This window comes from Salmo salar, chromosome ssa16 (assembly GCF_905237065.1).
Source record: "Salmo salar chromosome ssa16, Ssal_v3.1, whole genome shotgun sequence".
Lineage (NCBI taxonomy): Eukaryota > Metazoa > Chordata > Actinopteri > Salmoniformes > Salmonidae > Salmo > Salmo salar.
Window position 1 is genome coordinate 21,909,461 of NC_059457.1, and position 8,271 is coordinate 21,917,731.

Consider the following 8,271-nt stretch of genomic DNA (forward strand, 5'->3'; position numbering starts at 1 on the left):
CGTTGGTTCAGCCCACTATCTAGAGCACCTCACATGCACCCTCTACTAACTACGCTATAGAAGTGCTCCCATTATGAATTATCCAAATACAGGGGTAGGAGAGGGGAGGGGATTATGTCAGAGGAGGAGACTGTCCTCACAGCATTGTCAGACATCAGACTACAGTCGCCTTGTGCTTGTTACACCTGTGAGAGGAGGGGACAAGGCCCAGGGGTAGGGTGATTGGCCACAGCAGAGTTTTGATTCAAGTGCTGTTCTGAAGATCTCTATCTCTGTCTCATCCCTCATATATCTTCTCTCTTCCCTTCTTCTCTCACCCTGCACTCTTTTTATCTCTCCCTCTTGCCCACGTCATTCCTCAGTGCCCATCCTTACAGCGCCTGCAGACCGTGTGTGTAACCACAGAGGTAGTCAGAGAACAGTTAACCGTCACTGTACTGTGTGTGTGTCTAATATAAACACAAATGGAGACGTTCGTCTGTCAGCAATCATACCTCCCATAAACTGGCACAGGAGCTATCAGTGATCTACTGTACCCACACACACACACACACACACACACACACACACACACACACACACACACACACACACACACACACACACACACACACACACACACACACACACACACACACACACACACACACACACACACACACGTGGATGCTTCGGGGAGACATGTAGGTCTTTGAGGTGTACTTTTGAACCCTCTCTGTCAGTCATGGTGCTTTAGCACGTATCAGCCATGATGTCTTGTAATTGATGTCATTACCAGCCCACAGCTATTCTCGCACAACACACACACATGATAGAATTGGACTGAACGACAGCACACACACATGATAGAATGGGACTGAACGACAGCACACACACATGATAGAATGGGACTGAACAACAGTAGATAAACATGATAGAATGAGGCTGAACGAAAGCACACAAACATGATAGAATGGGACTGAACAACAGTAGATAAACATGATAGAATGAGGCTGAACGAAAGCACACAAATATGATAGAATGAGACTGAATGACAGCACACAAACATGATTGAATGGGACTGAACGACAGCAGATAAACATGATAGAATGGGACTGAACGACAGCACACAAACATGATAGAATGGGACTGAAAGACAGCACACAAACATGATAGAATAGGACTGAACAACAGCAGATAAACATGATAGAATGAGACTGAACAACAGCACACAAACATGATAGAATGGGACTGAATGAAAGCACACAAACATGATAGAATGAGACTGAACAACAGCACACAAACATGATAGAATGGGACTGAACGACAGCACACAAACATGATAGAATGAGACTGAACAACAGCACACAAACATGATAGAATGAGACTGAACAACAGCACACAAACATGATAGAATGGGACTGAATGAAAGCACACAAACATGATAGAATGAGACTGAACAACAGCACACAAACATGATAGAATGGGACTGAACGAAAGCAGATAAACATGATAGAATGGGACTGAACGACAGCAGATAAACATGATAGAATGGGACTGAACAACAGCAGATAAACATGATAGAATGGGACTGAACAACAGCAGATAAACATGATAGAATGGAACTGAACGAAAGAAGATAAACATGATAGAATGGGACTGAACGACAGCAGACAAACATGATAGAATGGGACTGAATGAAAGCACACAAACATGATAGAATGAGACTGAACGAAAGCACACAATTAATCCACATCTGATAGGGCACAATCTGTGTCCTTTTCATCGACAGATCTCTTGCCCTGTCCCTCTCTGCCTCTTTCTCTATCTCTTCCTCCCTTTCTCCCTTCACCTCTTCCTTCTTCAATCTCTCTCTCTCTCCCTGTCTTTTCTTTTCTCACTCTTTCTTTGCATACTCACACAGATGACCAGAGGAGTCTTTGCAGGTCTATGACTGTCAGCACCTATCAGATGTTAACACACCCTTATGGAAAAACCACATGGATTTCTCAGGTTTAATGTGAAGTTAATGTGATAACATAGGATAACATAAAACTGCACGTGACAGCATGTGTGTGAAATAAATGTGACAACATGGGGATGCACAATTTCAACATGTGATACTATGACACTACAGATGTGACAACATTTGAACACGTGAAAATCCAGGTGTCAAATATCATTTAGAATAAAAAAATATTTTGAAATGCATAATTTACATTATTTCAATTTAAACAGTCATGGTCCCCTGCAGATTTGGTCTATTTCCCGGTTTGTTCCAGGGAGGTCCCCAAGGATGTTTTTAGAATGCTGTGTCATTGTCCCCTGGAGGTTTTTGTCTAGCTGCAGTGAAAATACGGTAAATCTACAACTAGTTACTGTATTTTTACAGCTAAATTCAGGTGTTAATGAACAGTATGCTGATTACTTGGGAGTCAACCTCACAATCTCTTGGCTGCTAGCTACCTCAAATCAAATGAAATTGTATTTGTCACATACACATGGTTAGCAGATGTTAATGTGAGTGTAGCGAAATGCTTGTGCTTCTAGTTCCGACCATGCAGTAATATCTAACAAGTAATCTAACAATTTCACAACAACTATCTTATACACACAAGTGTAAAGGAATGAATAAGAGTATGTACATAAAAATATATGGGCGACGCCCACAAACTTGCCTGTTTTTACATAGAGTTTGAGTTTTTTAGAGCACATAGAGCGCATAGAGCGCATAGAGCGCATAGTTCATGCTGCGCCACCAGGTCTGTAGACATAATGGAGATTGGCAAAAATACATATCTGCACTCTACCTAAAGTTGCAGTAAAAATTAAGTAAATATATATATAGCTTGAAGGTGTTATTTCTATAAAATGACAGTAAGCTGCTGTATTCTGATTTCAATTACTGCAAAATCTTGTACTGTGACTCAGCCTTGAATTGGACTTGAACTCATAACCTCTTGGTCGTTAACAATCTGAAATGTCTTGTTACAGTCCAGCCAAACCACCAGATCTGTGAGCATGAAAAAGATATGGCCACAGACCTTTTGGCAAGAATGCTAGTAAAACTAGCAGTGGTCAATTACACCTAACATAGAGTATACATTAATTCTTTGATGATTTGAATGTGCAACCTCTTGGTTGGGAGTGCATTGATGTTTCTGCAGTGCTACAAGGTTCATACTAATTGCTTGGAGCCTACTGTAAATTAACATACTCTCCAAAAATAAGATCATCACTGCCTTTTGATAGGTGGGGGCAACGTACTGGTGGGGTGTCACGGCTGTGATAAGGAGCGGACCAAAGCGCAGCGTTTTCGTAGTTCCACATCTTTATTTAATAGTGAAACGTGATGCAATACATAAATACTTAAACTAACCAGAAAACAACAAACCGTGACGCAGAGATCGGAAAAAACGCACTACTCAAAATATAATCACCCACAAGGACAGGTGGAACAAACATCAACGTAAATATGGCCTCCAATTAGAGACAACGACAACAGCTTTCTCTAATTGGAGGTCATGCCAAACAACGACCAACATAGAACTACAAAAACTAGAACTGAACATAGACATACAAAAACAGATAAACACCAGCTGTCACGCCCTGACCACTCTACCATAGAAAATAACAACTTACTATGGTCAGGACGTGACATGGGACTCATTAGCATATTTGGATACGTGAACAAATATATACTGTATGTGTATTTGTGCCAACCGTCAGCAGAAGTTTTGTAGCAGTTTAAATGTTTGATTGTTATGCCGATGCAAGTAGAGCACTTCTTTTGAATCTATTTGTCCTGCAAAAGTTGTAAGAGAATGTGTCAGTAATGAGCTGCACTGTGAAGCTATTGTGCATTAAACAGTAATGTAGCACTTTTCTGCAGTCAAATTACCAAAATGACCCTCTAGTGTCCTCAAGGGTGGAAGGTTATTAATATGAATATACTGTTCTTTTTTTACGCCAAAAATCAAGTGTTTCTATGTAAAACGGTTTTGTTATATTTCAGTTTTCTCGAAAGTTTGGACACACCTACTCATTCAAGAGTTTTTCTTTATTTTTACTATTTTCTACAATGTAGAATAATAGTGAAGACATCAAAACTATGAAATAACACATATGGCATCATGTGGTAACCAAAAAAGTGTTAAACAAATCCAAATATATTTTATATTCTTCAAAGTAGCCACCCTTTGCCTTGATGACAGCTTTGCACAGTCTTGGGATTCTCTCAACCAGCTTCACCTGGAATAACTTTCCAAAAGTCTTAAAGGAGTTCCCACATATGCTGAGCACTTGTTGGCTGCTTTTCCTTCACTCAGCGGTCCAACTCATCCCAAACCATCGCAATTGGGTTGAGGTTGGGTGATTGTGGAGGCCAGGTCATCTGATGCAGCACTCCATCACTCGACCTTCTTGGTCAAATAGCCCTTACACAGCCTGGAGGTGTGTTGGGTTATTGTCCTGTTGAAAAACAAATGATTGTCTCACTAAGCGCAAACCAGACGGGATGGCATATTGCCACAGAATGCTGTTGTTGCCATGCTGGATAAGTGTGTCTTAAATTCTAAATAAATCACAGGGTCACCAACAAAGCACCCCCACACCATCACGCCTCCTACTCCATGCTTCATGGTGGGAACTACACATGTGGAGATCATCCGTTCACCTACTCTGTGTCTCACAAAGACACGGCGGTTAGAACCAATAATCTCAAAATTGGACTCATCAGACCAAGAACAGGTTTCCACCGGTCTAATGTCCATTGCTCGTGTTTCTTGGCCCAAGAAAGTCTCTTCTTCTTATTGGTGTCCTTCAGTTGTGGTTTCTTTGCAGCAATTCGCCTGATTCACGCAGTCTCCTCTGAACAGTTGATGTTGAGATGTGTCTGTTACTTGAACTCTAAGAGGCATTTATTTGGACTGCAATTTCTGAGGCTAGTTACTCTAATGAACTTGTCCTCTGCAGCAGAGGTCACTCTGGGTCTTCCTTTCCTGTGGCGGTCCTCATGAGAGCCAGTTTCATTCTAGCGCTTGATGGTTATTGCTACTGCACTTGAAGAAACTTTCAAAATTCTTGAAATTTTCCGGATTGACTTACCTTCATCTCTTAAAGTAACGATGGACTGTCATTTCTCTTTGCTTATTCGAGCTGTTCTTGCCATAATATGGAATGCATTCCAGATTACTACCTCATGAAGCTGGTTGAGAGAATGCTAAGAGTGTGCAAAGCTGTCATCAAGGGTGGCTATTTGAATAAATATATTTTGATTTGTTTAACACTTTTTTGGTTACTACATGATTCCATATGTGTTATTTCATAGTTTTGATGTCTTCACTATTATTCTACAATGTAGAAAATAGTAAAAATAAAGAAAAACACTTCAATGAGTAGATGTGTCCAAACTTTTGACTGGCACTGTAAGTATTCAGACCCTTTACTACTTTGTTGAAGCACGTTTGGCAGCAATTACAGCCTTGAGTCTTCTTGGGTATGACGCTACAAGCTTGGCACACCTGTATCTGGGGAGTTTCTCCCATTCTTCTCTGCAGATCCTCTCAAGCTCTGTCAGGTTGGATGGGGAGTGTCGCCGCACAGCTATTTCAGGTCTCTCTAGAGATGTTCGATCGGGTTCAAGTCCGGGCTCTGGCTGGGCCAATCAAGTTGTAGAAACATATCAAGGATGATCAATGGAAACAGGATGCACCTGAGCTCAATTTCGAGTCTCATAGTAAAGTGTCTGAATACTTATGTAAATAAGGTATTTCTGTTTTCTCTTTTTCATACATTTGCAAAAATGTCTACAAAACTGTTTTCACTTTGTCATTATGGGGTATTGTATGTTGATTGATAAGGAACATTTTATATTCAATCAATTTTAGAATAAGGCTGTAACGTTACAAAATGTGGAAAAAGTCAAGGTGTCTGAATACTTTCCAAATGCACTGTTTTTGTGTGTTTTTTTCGTAAGGGCAAGTGGAGAGAGAGAGAGAGACGGAGAGGGAGGGAGCGAGGGGTGCATACCTGGTCCTCTAGCCCTCAGGTGAGCTGTCAATCACAGCATATTACAGTCCTGAGACTTCACAGAGAAACAGCAACCTCCACCCCAGATTAACCATGTTCATGTGCTTCATTGCAATAAGCCCTATTAGTCATAAACACACGCGTGCCCCGCCCACCTGAGGATCTCTCTTTCAGCCATCTATTTCCTGTGTTTGAGGGTTACAAAATCCACTTGTCTCTTAAATCTGGCTGGATTGATTGCTTCAATTTTACTCCTGTGACTTCTTCATACTGTACTCTTGCCTGTCGCTTTTCCCCGTTAACGTTTCGATCGCAGAAATGTTTGTAATGATTACCTGTCAAACACACCCTGGTAATGGAAGAAATGGCCTAGTGGAATACATTGTCTTTCCATTTCATCTATAAGAACACTAAAACTCCATCAGGCATTTAACGCATCATCTCAACACCTAGAACTACATCACAAGAAAGAGTAGAAAGATACCTTTATTTTGATCAGTGGCATGTATTCATGGATCCCAAGGAAAGCCAGGCTTCCCCATATATACGACCAATAAAAAAATATAAATAATGTATCTTTCGTCTCTCTGTTTTAATAATTTTCTATGAATTTGCAAGTGGCTGAATCTCACCGGTGAAATCATCTGAGCGAGGGGAAACAGCACCCCTCTGTCTCAGTATGTATAGTCCATGTATCTGATTCTATCTGGAACAAAAGAGTGTGACATGTTTCTGCTGTAGCATTTGATTGATTGATGCCAGCAAGCATTTCGCCTCCCTTGATAAAACAATTATAAAGGAATTAGCCAATTAGCGTTGAGCTGAGCTCAACTATGCTTTGTCCTGGCGCAGAAAAACGCCCTCAACGGGAGGCCAGTTTGGATATGGCTTCATTCCAATGAAATCACATCCTAAGCAAAACCTCATCATTGTCAGACAAACATGTTTGTTTCTGGTCTACTTGTGTTGATGTCCTGCAGTAGCAAGCTAGCTTGCTAAATCAGCCCTTTCCTAAGCCATGGATGGAGATGTGGATTTGGACTTGTGGTTTTGACTTAATTCTCTGTACAGGCCAATTATTATGACAGAGATTCTGATCGAACCATGAATTCATATATTGTGCCACTGGCCTGAGATGATTGAAGTTCAATATGTAGCCTAGATGCAGCCTAGTACGCTCACTTTAACTAGTTATCTAACTTAGCTGGTTCATGCGAGGAAGTTAGGCTAGCAAGCATTTGCTCTTTTAGTATTTCTCCAGTAGGTTTCCTGAAGGAGAAAGCCTCCCCTTCTATGTCAAAGATAATAAAACAAATATACTACAGTAATGTCAGTAAAACTAGGGTAAATACTACATAATGGCCCACACAGTCTGCAAAAACACTACAGTAAATACTATTGTATATACTAAAGTTATTTTACTACAGCATTTATACATAGTTAACAACTGTAAATACTGCAGTATACTACAGTAAATAATATAGTAAATACTGCAGTAAAGAATACTACAGTAAAGTAAAGTATTTATACCATAACATACTATCGTATTTTTTCTATGTGAGATAGTCTGTCTCTGGGAAAATAGGCAGTGAGTTAGTACCATCTCGCTGCAGCAGGAGGAATGTAGCGAAGACAAACAGGACCAGGGCCTGGCTGGGGGTCACAGACGCTCCCCTCCTTCCCTCCTCCTACCCACAGGCGGGGTAATAAATACAGGGCAGAAGCTTCTCCTGACAGCACTAATCCTGAGAGAAGAGGAGGGAGGAGGGAGAAGAGAGAGACAATAATACTCAGTTGGATAAAACACATACAGATCAGTGACCAGGCTTCTGCCTTACAGTGAGAGGAATTAAGTCATAATGTCTTCAGAGTAATGATCTTTCATCATGCAATCATCAAACACAGGAAAGGAGCAGTGATATAGAGTTTGATATTTAGTATTTCTCCAGTGTCATGCTGCTGATGAGACAGGCGATGACACAGGCCGCTAGAACGGATCTGTAAATCACTGACGCCTGGTTGTGTTTTATTGGGCACAGAGGAGAGAAGAGCAGGCTGGAGGATGTTCCTTTCTCCCATACTGTATTAAGTTTACACTAGCATCGCCTCACGACTACCCATACTTTAGAGTGTAGAGCACTCAGCACTGTGTATAGAACACAATACAAAGTTGGAAGAGTTCACTCTTGCTTTGTGTTTGTATTTCTGGCATCCCTGTTTCCAACTTCATAGTGCTAGTTAGTTTTAGTTCTTCAGAGTGTT

General features: G+C 40.9%; 1 non-coding gene across 1 annotated transcript; it reads left to right on the forward strand.

Moving 5' to 3' along the window:
- The first annotated feature begins 7,241 nt into the window (after positions 1 to 7,241).
- Positions 7,242 to 7,296, forward strand: LOC123727936 (U7 small nuclear RNA). The gene has a single exon (XR_006759898.1). It is a non-coding gene; the product is annotated as a U7 small nuclear RNA (small nuclear RNA).
- Positions 7,297 to 8,271: the final 975 nt, after the last annotated feature.